We start from the raw sequence: 19,411 nt of genomic DNA, 5'->3' as shown, positions 1-19,411 counted from the left end.
CTTCAGGATCAGTAACACGTAAATACATTTTTACATTTAGACTTTTTGAGACAACCCCTTCAAAGAGAATATGTCAGCTACCACTATATGTAAGCAACACCAGCGCAATGTACATCCGTCAAACATTATTTTAACCATACCTTTATCTATACTTTTGAGCTCCAGAAAATGCACTATTCGGTATGTTAATTAGGTCCAAAGTGCCCAACAGGGTGTCATCAACTGTTTCTAGAGCCCAAGGCCCCCCCCCCCCTCCTCACAAGAGCCCAAGGCCCCCCCCCCTCCTCACAAGAGCCCAAGGCCCCCCCCCTCCTCACAAGAGCCCAAGGCCCCCCCTCCTCACAAGAGCCCAAGGCCCGCCCCCCCTCCTCACAAGAGCCCAAGCCCCCCCCCTCCTCACAAGAGCCCAAGCCCCCCCCCTCCTCACAAGAGCCCAAGCCCCCCCCCCTCCTCACAAGAGCCCAAGGCCCCCCCCCTCCTCACAAGAGCCCAAGGCCCCCCCCCCCCCCCCCCCCGCTCCTCACAAGAGCCCAAGGCCCCCCCCCTCCTCACAAGAGCCCAAGGCCCCCCCCTCCTCCTCACAAGAGCCCAAGGCTACTCCACCGCTCTTCGTAGACATCACTATTTCTCTTCAGCTCCACTCATGACGTCAGCCTGTGTATCTTTGAAAACTCTCACAGACGTGGGGCGTGAATGTGCCTGTGCACTGCCTTCCCCGCAGTGGGCATCAGAGTCTCTGCAGGTATACAGCATGCATTTGTCATCCGAAGTCACGCTCAGAGTTGAAGTGACGTCTAAGAAGAGGGGTGGTGGAAAGTGCAACGGGAAGTAATACTAGAGATGAAGAGGCAGGCTTGGGCACAGAGGAGGTCCTGGGCTCTTAAAACCATTAGTGATGCTCTCAAGGGTACTTTGGACCTCATTTGCATACTGAATAAAGTGAATTTTCAGGAGTTTGAAAGTACAGATAAAGCTAACAAAAAGGTATGGTTGACATGATGTTAGATGGATGTGCATTGCACTGGCGTTGATTACATATAGAAGCAGTAGCTGACAGACTCCCTTTAAACTTTGCTTTCCATAGGCTCCTTACATGAGCCCTTGTATCTCAGAGCACTGCCAAAAATGGGCTTCAATTCCGAAATGCCTGCTAATTTTAGGTGCCAGGTTATCAGGCAATGGGAAGTAAATGACAAGTTTATCTCATCTGATTACAATGCATTTAATCCAGTGCAAAGTGGAATTTAGGTGGACTTTTCCTGGCAGGGAACGGAGGAATTCAACCTCTGTGACGTACCTCATTTCCCAAAGTCAGCTGTGCGGACAGTACAGCGTGCCCTTCAGGTGAGTACTACATGTATCTAGGTTCAGCATGATATTATTACTCCCATTCACAATAAGACAATTGCCAAGTAGACGTCTCTGTTCCTGCTGTTGAAGCAACCTTAAATTAAAAGGTTTTGTATTCTTAGATTTAAAGGGATTGCCAAGGATTATGAAAACATGGCTGCTTTCTTCCAAAAACAGCACCACCCCTGTCTATGGGTTGTGTCTGGTATTGAAGCGCAGCTCCACTAGCGTCAATGAGGCAGAGCTGCAATACTGCACACAACCTGTGGACAAGGCTGGTGCTGTTTTTGGAAGAAATCAGCCATGCTTTTCTAATCCCAGACATCTCCTTTAAGATTCCCAGAACAAGGGCACGGGCTGATGTGATAGTATCAATGCTTCAGACAGCAAAAAACAACATATGGTGACTTCCAAGGACACAAAGAACCTTTTAAAGTGGACCATCACATGCCAGAGATCTTCCTGGTCACTCATGTACAGTTGTATGTTCTTTTTTTTTTGCGATTTAAAGAGGTTGTTGGAGATTTTCATATTGATGGACTATTCATAGAATGGGTCATCAATATCATCCTAGGTCAGTGATGTCACGTTCATCTGTCACATTGCCTAGGGGCAATTAAACGGGGCTGAGATACCAGGAACAGCTGCAATTCAATAGATGGCGCTGTGCTCAGGCCTCCTCAAACAGTTGACTGGCAGGGTGCCAGGGTCAGACCGCGTCCGATCTCATCTTGAGGATAGTTCATCAATATTAACCACCCGGACCAACCCCTTTAACCGAAGTGCCATATTTTACTGCAGTGTTCAGATGTCACATTCTAACTGTTTATAGCAAGTCCAAAAACGGTGCTGTTGTGGAGTAGGTACCAACTTTCAAGATCTGAGCAATGGGGGAGATATCTGAGCACTGAGGGTGGTCTGACACTGGAAGTCTGATTTGTGTTGTCTGATCCGAGCATTGGGGGCCTAATTTGGAGGTCTAATGAGGTTTGGGGATCTTATTTTAGGTCAGATGAGGATCGGGGATCTGATTTAGGAGTCTGATCTCAGATCTGCTGAAAAATACACAGTATTTTTTTTCTTTGCTAATGAAAAATAAGAAAAAAATATTTTTATCAGACCTCGGATCAGATGAAAAATATTTTTCTTCTCTTGTAGCGCGAAAAATACGGTGACTAGTGTGTAAATGTATAGCTTGTAGCTCCTGGTAGTCATATGTTTTTTTATTTTTATTTTGTCTCTGTAAGGTTGGCCACACCTACATTAGGATAAGGCTACATGCACACGAACGTTGTTTGTTTCCGTGTCAGTTCTGTTTAGTTTTTATTTGCGGATAGGATGCAGACCCATTCCTTTCAATGGGTCCGCAAAAAATGCAGACAGCAACAACGTGTGTTATCCTCATCCGTATGTTTGTTCCGTAGCCCCGCAAAAATAAAAAATAAAATGTCCTATTCTTGTCCGTTTTAGGCATTGTTACAATGGGTCCACAAAAGAAAAAAAAGAAAATGGATGGCATAGGGATGTCATCCTAGGGGTGGGCGATATAGGCGATATGCAATATAAATTTGTGCCACGATATGGATTTTGTGCATATCGCCTATATCGCTCTCGGCACGCACCATGTTCTCCTGAGCCGGAACAGTGGAGAAGTCCCTCCTTCCCCGCTGTGCGTGGCTGCCGCTGAATACCAATGAGAACAGAGTAGGAGGAGGAGGGGAGGGACTGTGGCCACTGCGCCAATGAATGCCTGAATACCAACGTAGCGTTAATGTGCCGGCCATATCCCGGTCCCTATGACTGCACGCTGCGATCCGCCGCAATTAACCCCTCAGTTGAGGGGTTAATCACGTGGATCACAGCGTCCTGTCAGAGCTCGGGTGCCGGGAAGGTTCTTCAGGACCTGCATTGATGGCAGTGGGCAGTTCCGATCGGAGTCCCAGCAGTGCAATGCTGGGGCTCCGATCGGTTACCATGGCAGCCAGGACGCTAATGAAGTTAGTGAGCAGCGTTATACTCACGTGCGCCGTGGCCGCCGGTCGCTCCTTCTTCTGTCTGTGCGGTGCATTGCTAATGCTTATAGCATTAGCAATGCGCCGCACAGATGAAAAGAAGGAGCGTCCGGCAGCCACGGCACACGTGAGTATAATGCTGCTCACTAACATACCATGGCAGCCAGGACTTCAGTAGCGTCCTGGCTGCCATGGTAACTGATCGGAGCCCCAGCATTACATTGGAACTGCCCACTGCCACCAATGATTAATACTGGGGAGGGAGGGGCGGAGGGGGGGGGGTGGGTTTGAGTTACCAGAGGGGGCTGATAAGAGGAGAAGGCTGGGGGGGGGGCGGAATCAGAGGCTGGGGGGGGCGGATCAGAGGCTGGGGGGCACATGAGGCTGGCTGCCATGGTCAGCTCCCTGCTGTTGTGTGCACAAAGCACAGGGCAGCAGGGAGAGTGTAAAGTCCTATTCACCCTAACAGAGCTCTATTAGGGTGAATATGACAAGGGTTCTAGCCCTTAAGGAGGCTAATAGTTATTAAATAAAAAGTTAAAAAAAAAAAAAAAAAAGTTTAAACACCCCTCCATATAAAAAACAATATATCGTGATATATATCGCACATGCTTAAAATTATATCGCAATATAGATTTTAGGCCATATCGCCCACCCCTATGTCATCCATTTTTTTTGTTTTTTTTTCGGATCCACAATTTTCTGACAGCAAAACAAATACAGTCGTGTGCATGTAGCCTAAAACTGGTTCGTTTTTTTCGGTATTGAGCTCCTGTGACAGAACTCAATACCGGAAGACAAAAACGCTAGTGTGAAAGTACCCTAAAACCACAGAAGATTTCTTTTAAGATTAGTTTTTAAGTCTAGTTTAGTTTTCCGACATGACTTCAGAAAAATACTGCAATTTGATATGCATATTGTATGTTTTAGCCAAAAGCAAACTTTATACTCAATGTATGAATACAAATCAAAGCCATAAAAACATTCTACAAGACTATAATTTCAATTAAAATTCAAATGACGGCGGCGTTAACAGCTGTGATATTTCACCTCGTGCGGAGGACATTCCTGCCCTGCATGGGAATGCTGCTTTGCAGAGCAGCCTTAAAAGGTCGCTTGAAGGTTACCAGCCTCCATCTAGAAGACCCGGGATGCTGCATCCCATGAAGCCCTGCTGTATTTACAGCAAACCAGCAGCAGCTGAAGAAACATCCCTGGAAAAGCTTGGTATTTACTCAACTATAGTCTTGACCCCCGAGTGCCCCCCACCTTGTAATTCCTGCACTGAAGTAAATCAGAGAACCATAAGGCTTCGCCAAAAGCAATCCTTTTATGAGAAAAAATGTGCAAGTCACACTAGAGGTGAACATGGTCTACTGCTGGCCATAAACATCAGATTATTCTGACTGGCTGAAGATGGAAACATGAAGCTCGAAGCATCAGCTTCTCTCCTGAATCTACATATTTGTAATGGAGTCTGGGCCCAACAACAGGACAGCAGCAATCCTATGGTTATGGCTAGGTAGACCAAGTCCAGGCAGTCGGGAAAAAATTCAAAGATAGACAAATCCAAGGATGGAAAGTAACCAAATACCCAAGGAAAATATTGGACGTAAAATGCATATTTTCCGAGGGTCAAAAAAAAAATCTTGACAACGCTATGAAGCTACTGAGGTCAATTGGTATCTGCTCCAAGAATAATTTTTACGGTAGTTGTAAGACGAGACACCTGCCATAAGTATGCAAATAAGTACCACCAAGAAGGATTACATAGAGGCCGACTGGATGAGAGTAATGTGACTATATAAACTTGTCCGCCAAGTGGAGATATCCAGACGGTAGAGATGTAAGGGCTCAAGTACATGGTCATTATTACAGATCAATAATACAACTCCCGTAGTCTAGTATATATAAGCCCAAAGCGTACCATTGTGCGTCTCCGAAATTGTAGCAAGTACATGGTCATATACAGATCAATAATACAACGGTGGCCTGCTACATATAGGAGCATAGGGTACCATGATGTGCCTCCAAAACTGTGGCATGATTCATCAGTAGATTATATGGAGGCATTCTCCCCTAGAATGGAGTTCCTTGGCGAGGCACCAAATAAATGGCACATGTAGTGCATATAGATCATTATTCTGACCTACGGGAAGTCTGTGTGCTGCCATATTATTCACACAGCAATGCCCTATGGTTATGAGCCTATTTTATACATACACAGACTCTACGCACACATTTATAAAGCTCAGTAAAGAAAAAGGTAGCATAAACATAAGTCATTCGGCTAAAAAATTGAATCTCCATTTGCAGGACAGTTTATGCTCTACCCCAATCCAACCAAGAACACACTAACACCACCTATGAAAAACGTCCACACTCTTTAGGGGTTATTTTCTTTTAACAATCCCAAGAAAACAAGGGATCCTGGGACATACGTGAAGTTAAGAACTATTTTTGAAGGTGTTCTGCAGCTTCACAGCTGTGTAGTTTCAGTGCCACAGCAGAACAGCCAATGGGTGGGGTATAGTGTTTTGGAGCACTGCCGATCAGATATTGATGGTCTGAGGATGATCCATCAATATTAAAGTACCGGAAACACCTTTAACTCCTGGAAATTCCCATGTTTACTTTTTCAGCATTAAACGGACACATGTCACCCATCCACAGGATAGGTGATAAGTGTCTGATCGTTGGGGGGTCTGGACCACTAGACCCTAACTGATCAACAGGGGTCCCAAACATCTTCTGCTTATTGCTTAAATGGAGCGAGCGTTGGATCATTCAATTAATGTGATGCTGAAGGAAAGAGCTGAGCTCTGTGCTCCACAGTCCCATAGACTTTAAACATAGCAGCACCTCACATGCTTGACTGGTTCTGTATTCAGACTCCTCGTTGTGGTCATCCAATAAGGAATACGGGCACGGGACCCCCAATTCTAGTGACTGCTCTAGGTCCTGGTAATAACTGTTTATTGAGGGAAAACACCTTTAAAACAAATCTCTCAAGCAGTCAGTATAAGGCGACTTTCACACTAGCGTCAATATTTTCTGGTATTGAGATCCGTCATAGGGTCTCAATACCAAAACAAAAATATGCTTCCGTTTTGTCCCCATTCATTGTCAATGGAGACAAAACGTAACTGAACAGAACGGAGTGCTCCAAAATACTTTCCGTCCTGGGATTCGGATAAAGACGGATCCGTCATGACCCACAATGCAAGTCAATGGGGACGGTTTTCTCTGACAATAGAAAACTAATCTGTCCCCCATTGACTTTCAATGGAGTTCATGACGGATCCGTCTTGGGTATGTTAAAGATAATACAACCGGATCCGTTCATAACAGATTCAGATGGTTGTATTATCAGTAATAGAAGCGTTTTTGCTGACCCCTGCCAGATCCAGCAAAAACGCTAGTGTGAAAGTAGCCTAAGGTGACATACGTACACTCTTTAGTGTTAATGGTCCATGGGATTTCTTACAAAAAACACAAGCAGATCTCATCAGAGGATAGAAGGAAACCAAAAACGGGCTCCGCTCCCTTCATATATGGTTTGTGTCTTCTAATTCTCTTCATAAGGCAACTAAAAAGAAATGTTAAATGCATGCAGCTCTGTATGTCTTTTACATTAACGCGCGATGGGGGATTTGTAGGAAATTACTCATGCTGTTATTATGTCGTATTTTCTGCTGCAGCCCTTTGGAAAATCACCAGCCCTTTGAATGAGAGCAGTCCAAGTCTTAGGGGACCGGGCCACACCTTTCAGCAAGAAGCCAGGGACTACACTGCCACGAGACTGATCGGAGACCAAAACAGCCTCCATCCCTGCAATTAATGTAAGTGCTTCAAAAGTCCAGTTTTATTTTTGAATGCATCTGTTACAGAAACACTAAAATTCACAGATTTTTTAAATAATATAAATGTATTTCAAATTCTGCTCACATATCTTTATTATTAGAGGAAAAAAAAAAAAAATGTATGGCCTTGATAAGTCCTGGGCAATGCATCCATTGAAAACTTAATAGGACTAAACGTGGCATCAGTCATGTGACCCTGGCCTTCTGCTCAGGTATCTAGCAGGTGAACAGTAGTTTATTGAGGAGCAGAAGGTATACAGTCCTGTATATACACTATTACGCCCTCTGTCGTGTCTGTGGTGGTTTTCTTTTAACTTGTTGAACAACAAGAGAACATCACCTAGAGACAGGCAGCCATGCTACAGTACAAATCACCTATAAACGTGCAGACATATTATTACAAAGTGAAGTCGTTGTGGCAATAACCATAATAATTACTGTTACAACATTCAGTTACCCTATGAATTAGCCTTAAAAGGGAACCTGTCACCGGTATTTTGGGTATAAAGCCGAGGGAAAAAAAAAAAAAATCGATTTGATACATATGCAAATAACATGAGTCATATCTTACTTGTGTGACCAGAGAAGTCATATTTTCAAGCTCTGACTCATCTCAGGTTAATTTGCATATGTATCAAATTGTTTTTTTTTTACACAATAAAAGCACACAGAGCTATGGGGACTGGATATTGTGGATGTGCTAGTGGCCATCTAGCAACCCATGTCCTCAGCTCTATATACAAAATCCCGGTGACAGGTTCCCTTTAAGTTTTGACCCAGAAAATGTATGTCATGCAACTCTTGTTTACCGAGGGCCGCATGATGTGTAGGGGGTTACATGACTGAAGCCATGTTTAGTTCTATTCATTTAGTGTATAATGCACTAGACTTGTGATGGCTAACTTCCGGCACTCCAGCTGTGGTAGAACTACAACTCCCAAGATGTACACTTGCTTGGCTGTTCTCAGAACTCCACAGAAATGAATGGAGCATGCTGGGAGTCGTAGTTTCACCACAGCTGGAGTGCCGGAGGTTAGCCATCACTGACCTAGACTCTGTTCACATCTCCTAATAAGCAACTAGTAAGTCCAGCTCACCTCATGTCCTCTGTGAGCGCTACGAGCCAAGGCAAACTCCGGCATGCATAGAGATCAAAGAAAGGATCTAGCACCGGACAATTCTGTCGTTGCAATGTCTTTGTTTTTCACATGCACATGGAACAATACATACGGTGGACATCTCCTCCATCCTACTCCAGTTCGGTTGACATGTTTCGAACACTACGGTTCTTAATGGAGGCTATGAAGCAGCTCTATTTTTTCGTCAAATGTGCCAGAATCCCTAAAGGAGGTCCCTGGTGTAACTTTACCATACTTGCCAATGGCTTGCCAGATAATTCATTTTATTTTGGGTGGGCGTGCCCTTTTCAGGCCCTGCCTCTTTGTCGAACACCCCACCCACTCTGTGCACCGGGCTGTATCTAATGCTGCAGAAACCTGGCACCACATACAGTTAAGTACATTGAGGGCTACTTTCCAGGATAAGGCAGGAGCTATGCCAACTTTTCCGGGAGGTCTCTTCTCTTTCCGGGAGCCTCCCAGACTTTCCGGGAGAGCTGGCAAGTATAAACTATGTATATTAGAAAATTGTCACAGTTCCTATTCTAGAAAATAATAAAATAAAATGGAATAATTACTTCACAGAAAAATATATATTTAGGGAATTAAAGATCGTTCTTTCTTCCTGCTGGGATCCATAACAACAATTGTCACTGCCATGGTAACAAACTGGGAATAATGTATGAAATAAATAAAACCAAAATCATAAAAAATAAAATCAAACAATCAAATTGCTTCTTTCATTTCCTAATCTGCACTGCAGAAATGAAAGTTGACATCTGATTGGCTACTATGGGGAACACATCACAATGATTTGTGTAACCCTTTTTCTAATTCCCAGATGTATTACGGCTTTATTTTTTTCACACCTATATTCAGGCCGCCATAGAACTGCATGAGCAATCTACGGTATACTGTTTCTTATCTGCGCCAAAAACCTGAAAAAAAATTAAATGCAGTTTTCTATTAAAATAAACACTCATTGGTTAAAAAGAAAAAAAAAAAAGTGTAAAAAAAAAACCAAAACCCAAAAAACCCCATCAAAAACAGCATGCTGAAAAAACACATGAGACAGCTGCCCATAATGATGAAGGCCCAATATGTATGGGTGCAACGGAGCTAGGATTAAAAAAAATGACACTGCTAGGACACTGCCGATGAGTTCGATTTATTAAAAAATATAAATAAATCAATAAACCATTCTTGTCATAATTCAATTTATCCACTTTCCATTACACTGTCATCTACACCAAGGCCATACTGGTATCACATGTTCCCAGATGGAATAATCAGCTCCTCACATTTACTAATCCAATATACAATCTCATATTACTAATGTGACCTACCCAACATAAAGGAGGAATGTAAGTACGGCTGGAAATTTCATCTAATACCCTGCACTGGAGAACAGGTCCAGTTATATAACACACATGACCCATACGGTATTTCTGTATACTGATCACCACAAAGCTGATACACTTATGCTCAATAGACAAGGAGGAACGGTCACTTATTCTCTGCGAGGATTTCGTAACGCAGAACCTACACAGAAAACATCTCCGATACAAGGGAAAGTCATTTTCTACACCTTCACCTTACATAGCACTGCGCCCAGAGATGGCATCGGAAGATTTCTCAAGTCCTTAAAGGATAACTGTCATATTTTATTTATTTGCTAGTTTATTAGAGCTAGGCATGTATACCTGAGTTAGTCTGTCAATGATTTTCAAAAGATCTGTAATTACCTTATAATAACAGCTTTCATTAATGTTCTCTGTCACTTTCCACTGCTCCCTTAAAAGACTGTTGCTGTGGCTCATCTGTCTCCCAACCTAATGTAAACAGAAGACAGAGGGGCCTGCATTAGGCTTCAGAGTGAGGAGGCGTGTCTCAGTAATCCAATCTGATTGGCTGGCAGGAAGTTGCTGGCTACAGCAAGTGTGTATGGGAAGTAAGGGAAGGCAGTTTTGGCCTCAGAACTGGCAGAGGAGCCATCTTTAGAAAATCCTCATATTGTAGGATTCAAGACAGCTATAACTAAGGGGAAAACTCAAGGAAAACTGTGATAAGTGAAGAAACTAAAGATTGCTTTATGCATAATGCTGCTGCAGCAGTAACGTATGATAAAATGGATTTTTTGATGAAAACATGACAGTTATCCTTTAACCCTTAGGAGACATTCAGACACTGGCTTTTACAGTGGAATTGTGTCAAAAATGTGTCCCTTCTTGGCGCAGCCGAGCTCTGCGATTCTCAGCACCCATTGAGATGTCTGGGAGGCAGAAAGGACACGGACAGTTTTCGGCGGCATTCTGGCGCAGCTGTCCATGAAAAAATTACTTCGTTTGAATCAGTTCTGTGAATGAAAACTCTGCCCCGCTATTTTTGGCAAAACTGGATGTAATCAACAAGCAGGCTTGCCATAGTTTGCTGGTTCACTACTGAGGAAATGGATATGATTTTTTCCTACCACAACATTACATGGCGGTCACACACTTTAAAACGTGATCAATTTTGGGGAAAGGCTTTCTCACAGGACAAAATTCCACCCTGTCCGTGACACTACAATACAGCTGCCACATGTCTGGGCAAGTCCACAGGAAGGGAATTTGTTCTGCTGTGATCTTCTCCTGAAAGTAGAGGATGCTGGGAGTCAGACCACCGCCGATCTGGTAATGATGACCTATCCTATGGAAGTCCTGGAGAAAACATTTATGGGGTCATTTATCAAACTGGTGTAAAGTAGAACTGTCCTAGTTGGCCATAGCAACCAGATTCCCCCTTTCATTTTGGACAATGAAAGGTGGAATCTGATTGGTTGCGATGGGCAACTAATCCAGTTCTATTTTACGCCATTTTAATAAATGACCCCATTAATTCGCATACTTTTTCCCATGGTGCATTGCCCATAAAAATGAATGAGAACAGTACCACCTGATATACATCAATGAAAAACTAACACGCATATCTAGAGTGCTATACGAATTGGCGCTCGTTTTCACTGACCTATCACACAGGTCGGTGCACTGTGAAGAGAGGAGGAACAATTGTACCACAGTCGTTCCTCCCTCATTCCCTTCTACTGGTCATCGACAACATGCCTCCGATTACACCGGGAGGTGTGCCGCCGATAATTGGGCATCTTTAATTCAGATGAGGACTATCGGGACCGGTGTTCCTGTGAACGCTTGCTCCCGATAATTGACCTGAAAATTACCCAGAGAGGGCTCCGACTCTGAGCGTGTTACTGTATTCCATGTGGTTTAGTTTATAGGACCAGAGGAAGAGTCGGATGTAAGGATCTAATTGCATACTAGTGTGCAGGGCGGAAGTGCAGGCTGCCGACATCAAGCAGACAGCACTGAGCGGACACAGGGAAAGGAATGCATTAGGGAAGGCAGCAGTAGATGCATGGCTCTCCTCCGTAATCTCAGGCACTTAGCCTGTTTCACATCACTGACAGATACATACAATAATAACCAGGAAATGGATGAGCAGGCTGTTCAAGGGGTTTGTTATAAGCTAAGACCTAGTTAGGGATATGGGAATAACACCCCATCTATAGGCCCACTGGTCATCTGCTATGGGGGAAAGCTATGGGGGAAAACTCTGGCCAGAGAATCCTTCTCGCAGCAAAAACAGGGCAGGGGCCGGAAGCCATACTTGTGGCAATCAGATGATCATCATGCTGGATTCAATTTAAAAGAGGTTGTCTCTAGTGTTGAACAAACTTGTGTTTCAAGTTCGGCGTACAAGGTTCGGGTTATCTAAGAGTTCCGTTATGGATTCCGCTACCACAGACCGTAACTTATGGTCCATGGTAGCGGAAGCCATAACGGAACTCTTAGATAACCCGAACCTTGTACGCCGAACTTGTAATACAAGTTCACTCAACACTAGTTGTCTCTGATGAGAGATTACCAATATGGCCGCCACTGTACCTAGCCCATTAGTTATAGTCTAGGTAGGTTTCTAGTTCCGTATTGTGTGGCTATATGGAAATAGGACATTCATTTTTTTGCCAGTTACTGTGATTCTCAGAAGTGGATGGAGAGAGCTACACACATCCACAGTCACCTCCCCATTCATTCTCTGCCTGGTTGTAGAGGCCACCTCACCAGGTGCATCAGGGACTCCCCACAGATGTAGGACCCCCATCTATCAGACATTTATGGCACATCCTGTGGGAACAACCCCTTTAACAGAAGTTTATACTGAAATAAATTGAAGGCCAGGTCACCACTGCACTCACTGGATCATAGCATTAGTTACTAAGGCTACATTCACATCTCCAGCAGGTAACTCTGGTAGTCTGTTCTGGCAGCGGAACAGGCTACTGGAGTTACTGTATCCGGCATAGTCAGACACCGCTGAACACCACTGGTATCCCACTGACTATAATGGGATCCGACGAGGACCCAGCATAAATGCTGGCATCCCGAAATCCTATCATAGTCAATAGGGGTCCGGCAGTGTCTGGCTATGCCAGATACAGTAACTCCAGTAGTCTATTCCTCTGCCAGAATAGACTGCTAGAGTTAGGCTGAGTTCACACCGGCGAGATTTCCGCACGGGTGCAATGCGGGAGGTGAACGCATTGCACCCGCACTGAATCTGGACCCATTCATTTCTATGGGGCTGTGCACATGAGCTGTGATTTTCACGCATCACTTATGCGTTGTGTGAAAATTGCAGCATGCTCTATATTGTGCGTTTATCATGCAACGCAGGCCCCATAGAAGTGAATGGGGCCGAGTGAAAATCGCAAGCATCCGCAAGAAAGTGCGGATGCGGTGCGATTTTCACGCATGGTTGCTAAGTGACAGTCTATTCACTGTATTATTTTCCCTTATAACATGGTTCCAAGACTGCCCTGGTCCAGTCCCAAGTGCACCTTCAAGATATTTCAAGTCTCGCACAAACTTGCCATCCTCACTAAATTCAATCAATATGCAGAGCTGAACCTCTGATGTCAGAGTGACCACATCAAACACCACGGATGCCTACAGCTGCTCCTCAAACAAATATTGGGAGGAGTCCTTCAGCCATGGCATGTTCATGACAGCTATGACAAGAGCTTAGTGCGGAAGTCCTCCTTCACACATCATTTCAATGAGACAATCAGCTTTATCTGTAAAATCAATGCATAACATTGCCAAGGATACAAAGAAATAATTTTCTGAAAATCTAACAATATAAAACCAAATACATTAGAATGATATCCCCAAGGCTCTGACCTTGTCTTCCTAAATACTACAACTAAGGCCTCATTCACACGTCAGTGTTTTGGTCATTGATTTCAATCAGTGATTTTAAACCAAAACCAGACGCGGCTCTAAACACAGAACAGGAGCAGATCTTTCCCTTATACGTTATGTCTGTGGAGGCTCCAATCCTAGTTTTGGCTCACAGTCACTGACGTGTGAATAAAGCCCAAGACTGAGCCACCAGAACCTGTTGTTCAGCCCTTCACAAGTGATGACCCATCCTCAGGATAGGCTATCATTATCAGTGGGGGTCCTACACTAAACACCCCCACCGATCAGTTCTATAGTAGCTCCAACGCTGGAACTACATGTCTGTCCATTGTGCCATGAACATTACTGGTTACTGCAGTAACTAATAACCAGTGGACAGAGCTGTGTAGGTGGTGAGGGGTGTCGGACCTTATATGATCAGATAGCGATAACCCTTCCTGAGGTCTCACGTATTTTCTTTCCGCGTCCGTTCCATTATTTTTGCGGACCGTATGCGGAACCATTCATTTCAATGGGTCTTCAAAAAAAAAACGGAAGGTACTCCATGTGCATTCTGTTGCCGTATGTCCGTTCTGCAAAAAAATAGAACATGTCCTATTATTGTCTGTATTACGGACAAGGATAGGACAGTTCTTTTAGGGGCCAGCTGTTCCGTTATATTCTGTTTTTGCGGACCGCAAAATACATACAGTCGTGTGCATGAGGCCTGAGGCTAGGCCATCATTTGTAAAGGGTTGGACAATCCCTTTAAGGGGGTTGTGCAGATTCAGGAGCAAGCTAACAACCCACCGGATCCACCTGAAAACTTACTTCACAGATCCCACACCGCCGCTACAGTTCTCTGTAGGGCTCTGATTATCCGGTTACAGCAGTGACATCACGTCAACAACACGTGACTGCTGCAGCCAGGTAAATAGAGCTGTTATGGGAGAAGCAGAGTGGAACAGTGGGATCGTGAGGTAAGAACTTTCCTGTATGTTTTCTCCTGAAACTGAAAAAAATCTTTAGGCCCTGCCCCATTTAACAGTATTGGTATTTTGATCTGTATTTATAAGCCAAAACCAGGAGTGGAACATACAGAGAAGATGTATAACAGAAAAATGCACACCTCTACCATGGTTTGGACCCACTCCTAGTTTTGGCTTACATATATTGATAGTGACCGTGTAAAAGTGGCCTAATCGAACATCTTATTTAGTTTATATTGAAGGCAGGCCAGATTTAGACGGTGGCCCAAATATATCATTCTCATAGTTTACAGGGCACCCATGGGCTTCTCTGGGGTCTGACTACTCCGCCATATAAAAGGACTTCATACAACTAGGACGTTTAGGGGAACTAACCTGTCCCACAAGTCAATTACCAATATAGACAAATGGATCATGCACTGGAGCCCTGGGCATGAACTGTACACCGTCTATAGTGCTAGGGACAGGAGCAGCTTTTACCGATCTTCCAAGGTAGAGATTGATTGCTTCTCCAAGTCAGTTTTTAAAGTCTCAAATAAATGGCAGACAGCTAATGAATAATATATAGGATTAACGTCATTTCCAATATCCTGTCTAAGCAAGAGATACACATGATATTTGATTTTCTTAGAAGGTCAAAACAGGAGTGTTTTCTCCAGCCATTAGGGTCCATATACATGTGTGCGCAACCACCGCTACACAAAGATCATACATAATGACCTGTTTGTGGACCTACATACATAGTACAAACCAAAAAAGTCAGTCTTGAGTGGGACTCACAGACTCCTCCCTCCTCCCATTGCAAGCATGGTTACATGCTGGAGGTAACTGGTGAGCTGTTTGTGAGTCGGCCTCATGCTCCTGTAATTTGCCCACTGGCTCCAGGTATCGCCCATACGGCGCAGGTAGGAGAGTGTTAGGTCCCGGGCTACTTGAGAAACCTTGACGTGGTGCCCGGGCTTAGACATGTTCTACACCGTAGGACACGTTGACTAATCTCTCAATTTTAATATCAGTTTGAGGGTTTAGTGAGACCGCAGAGTGCACCTGTATTTGTTATTGTTTTGTTATATTGCTAAATACATAGTAGCATCCATTATATACCGGATAGTCCGAACATAAGCAAAAGTTGGACAAAGATCTCAAAGTGTGCAGTAAAATACTAAGATTTCAACAAATATCATTATCCGGAACACGTCCTGTCTCCAGTGCCCAATACAAAATGCGGCTGTACACAGAAGATAGAAGTTGGACATCAACATCTGGTGAACGATCATTCCGCCTACGCGCCCATACTCGTTCTAGTCATTCAAACTGACCATACATGTTCAATAGAACTGGGCGATGTACAAAAGATCTTCCCAGGAACGGTCTTTCCAAAAAAAATATATATCTTTCTTCTACGAATAATCTTTCTTTAAACAAAAAGATCTTTTTCCCGACTATTGGATGAAAATTTCAAACACAGTCAACTTCTTTCAGATGATGGCGGTCTGTCATCAATAGGCTAGAACGATCGTTCGTTGTTAAATTTCACCCAATGAATGATGGTTTTGGTTAAAATCACTTGTTTCAATCCACTTTAGGCTAATGTCTATGGGCACCTAAACACAGTATTCTCAATTTGTTTGGTGCAGGGACATTGAATACACTGGTGTTCGTTTATCTCAAGATAATTACCTATAAAAAATCATTTGTAGTCAAAATGCAGTTTTACAAAACCACTGCAAAAATGTGAAGCTGCAACGTGTGAATATATTCTTGAGACAGGGGTTGGTGCAGATGCATGTGGACATTGCAGCTTCTGCCCACACCCTATGTAGGGAGGGCTTTAAACTTATAGGAGGTGTAACAGAGTTAAGAAAGCTGTAAACATTTCTCTGCTTAATACCGTCAATTGACGGTGGGGACAAACAGCACGGGTGGCCCATAGTGCCGCAACCGCCCAGCCGGGTGGCCCATAGTGCCGCAACCGCCCAGCCGGGTGGCCCATAGTGCCGCAACCGCCCAGCCGGGTGGCCCATAGTGCCGCAACCGCCCAGCCGGGTGGCCCATAGTGCCGCAACCGCCCAGCCGGGTGGCCCATAGTGCCGCAACCGCCCAGCCGGGTGGCCCATAGTGCCGCAACCGCCCAGCCGGGTGGCCCATAGTGCCGCAACCGCCCAGCCGGGTGGCCCATAGTGCCGCAACCGCCCAGGCTTTCCTTTCCTAATTTTGTTTGTGGCACGTGTGCAGAAGATTTTATGATGCCACTGCCCATAGGTGGTAATATAACGGACTGGCTGTACATTGCACCTGCGTGAGATTTCAGATTGGGGATGTGTGACATGAGGAGGAGAGGTGATGTCAATTAGGAGCAAGGTGGAGGAATAGGGCTTGGTTAGGAGAGGAGGCCCGGGACTTGCCGCACCATGGCCCACCCAACTGGACACCTGGTGCTTCATATGCATACTGGATATTCAGGGGGATGAGGGGAAAAAGTATGACCTACGTGCTCGGTTTTGTCCCGTACAGTCCACTGACAGTCAATGAAGAGGTGGCAATGAGCTGACAGACACCCTTTACCACAAGACCATTCTATGTCCCAATTATTGAATTAGAAATGACAAATCGAGTGGGAAGCTCAATGCAGACCACCGCTGTAAGTATCAGGTCTGAGAAGGCTTTAGACAATAGACGCCCATATAATATGTGTATATTAGCTGATCAGCCCCTTCAACGTGCCTTGGCCAAGATTATAGTCTAAATACAAAGCCAAAGAGAATTATCTATAATGGTATAGATATACAATATACCGCTATATGGCGGTCTATATCTTCCTAAATGCAACGCTTATGCATGTCATCCTTGCTCTTCATACCGACGCCATGAAAGTTGTGCCAGGAATTCCATACATCCTGACACGCCTGGGAACTACGCCGTGCATCCACCGCCTCGACATATGCATGCCCCTCACATTCCTACAATACAATTAAACAGGTGCAGAATTCCCAAGTGGCCGGTCAAATCCAAAGGCTCTCCACAGTCTTGAGCGGAGACCTTGGTGCAGTCAGCTCTTACTTGGCACTTTGTCAACAACAACTTCACGCAATTATGCCAAGTCCTCTAGATGTAGGATGGAATACGTGCCTGTTAATTATGGATGCGGACAAAAAGCCTATAGAAAACGTTAGCGTCAAACGAACAATAATAAGTTACTTTTGACGCAAACTCTTCCGGAAGTAAAGGGGTTAATGTCCCAGACCTCGGGTCTGAACGCATCTCCATCTGACAGTATTAAATCTGCAGAACTGTAATTAACCACCCCCAGTGTCTTCATCACAGGGCACCATGACAAGTGCACCCAGCTCCAAATATTACAGCCGTAAATCAAGTGGAGGGCTGCAATAAACATCCTCCCGTCCTGGGGTGGGGTTGGACTGGGCACAATGACATATGCCCATGTAAAAGATGCAAGCAGCACAGTGGGTTTGTCCGTTTGCTGCATAGTGCTGCATCATCCTCAGCCTCCGCGCATGTAAAACCCTCACACTGCACTGAATGTCAGACGCTCAGGTGGCTCCTTCCCAGACAAATACTTTGTGGAGGATTTTCATCTTCCCTTGCCAGGGAAGGTGCCAACCCCAGCGCCTGCGGGGCACCTTGCAGAGGCTCCAGCGCATGTTGTACCTTGCAATATACCAGGGGAGATGTCACCCTGAGCATAGCGGGGGGGGGAGGGGGGCGTATAGATGTGGACCTCCACAGGGCACTACTGGCCACCTGTTCAGACGTAAAGCTGACGACATGATAGCACAAATAATAAGGAATACGACCTGGGCAATAAACGGTGACACCAAGGCATTGTGAAAATAAAAATAATTATAAAAATACATCATGAACTCAACAAAAAAAAAAAAAAAAAAAATATATATATATATATATATATATATATATATATATATATATAATAAAACCACCTCTTCGCTTTGCCCTATTATATAACGGGTGAGGTGTGTGGGCACCCCATGGGCACCAGCCTCCTCCATGCACCAGGACCACGCCTGTCCCGTTATCCCTGGCTCTCCTTGAGATTCTCATTATTACACCACCAGCAGACCAAAGCCCCTTCCCCAGGGGGCACCTACGAGCGGTCGGGGGCCCCACAAGCCCCTCCTTGCCATCTTCTTCCCTTGTCATGGATGGGGAGCAGAGGAGGGAGACTGTTCTGCTGCAATGCAATGATGCAGAGCGCCCAGCCCTCCCCTGCCCATCAGTCCCAATGCAAAACGAACCCCAAACCCATCTCCAGCATCTGCACAGGTCTGTCTATGGCGTGCTGCTGCCCCCCTCTACCAGCAGCTTCCCCGCCATCCTCCCCTCCCCCCCCTCTGCCAGCAGCTTCCCCGCCATGGTGAGGCAGAATAACGGGGCTCTGGAGCCATTACCTGGAATGCCCGGGAGTGTGGAGCCTGCAGGACGGCAGCCGCCTGAGCACCGAGCAGGGATGAAATGAAGGGAGTGGACTGGAGGAATCCGCAGCCTCAGACACAGCAACAGCTGCACTGATTCTTCCCGGAGAGGGGCGGGGAAGAGCCAGCGCCACAGCGACCTCAGCAGGAGACTGAGAGGCACAGCAGCCACCCTGCCCTGCGCTGAGGAGAAAGCCCCGCCCCCTCCAAGTCCATCATCGTCTCCATCAGCAGCGGCGGCTCCACCCCTCCCCCTCACTGCCCGGGCACTGCATCCTCAGGTCTAGGCTGCTGCACCACCTCTTGTAAACCAGCGCGTGGCTCTAATGTGAGCCTCCTTGTAGTAGTAGTATACCCCGCCTGTATTTGACTAGATTGTGTTTTATATTAT

The 19,411-nt window shown here is 45.2% G+C and overlaps 1 protein-coding gene across 1 annotated transcript in view; it reads right to left on the bottom strand.

Annotated features, from left to right (window-relative positions):
• Window positions 1–19,133, bottom strand: part of SPTBN1 (spectrin beta, non-erythrocytic 1) — a 169,884-nt gene extending 150,751 nt beyond the window's left edge. Inside the window, exon 1 of the mRNA XM_044289548.1 lies at window positions 18,997–19,133. The gene's annotated coding sequence lies outside the window, so the exon portion shown is untranslated. The remainder of the gene's footprint in view (window positions 1–18,996) is intronic.
• Window positions 19,134–19,411: the final 278 nt, after the last annotated feature.

This window comes from Bufo gargarizans, chromosome 4 (assembly GCF_014858855.1).
Source record: "Bufo gargarizans isolate SCDJY-AF-19 chromosome 4, ASM1485885v1, whole genome shotgun sequence".
NCBI lineage: Eukaryota > Metazoa > Chordata > Amphibia > Anura > Bufonidae > Bufo > Bufo gargarizans.
The sequence above is the reverse complement of the archived record's forward strand: the minus strand, read 5'-3'. Positions and strand labels throughout refer to the sequence as shown.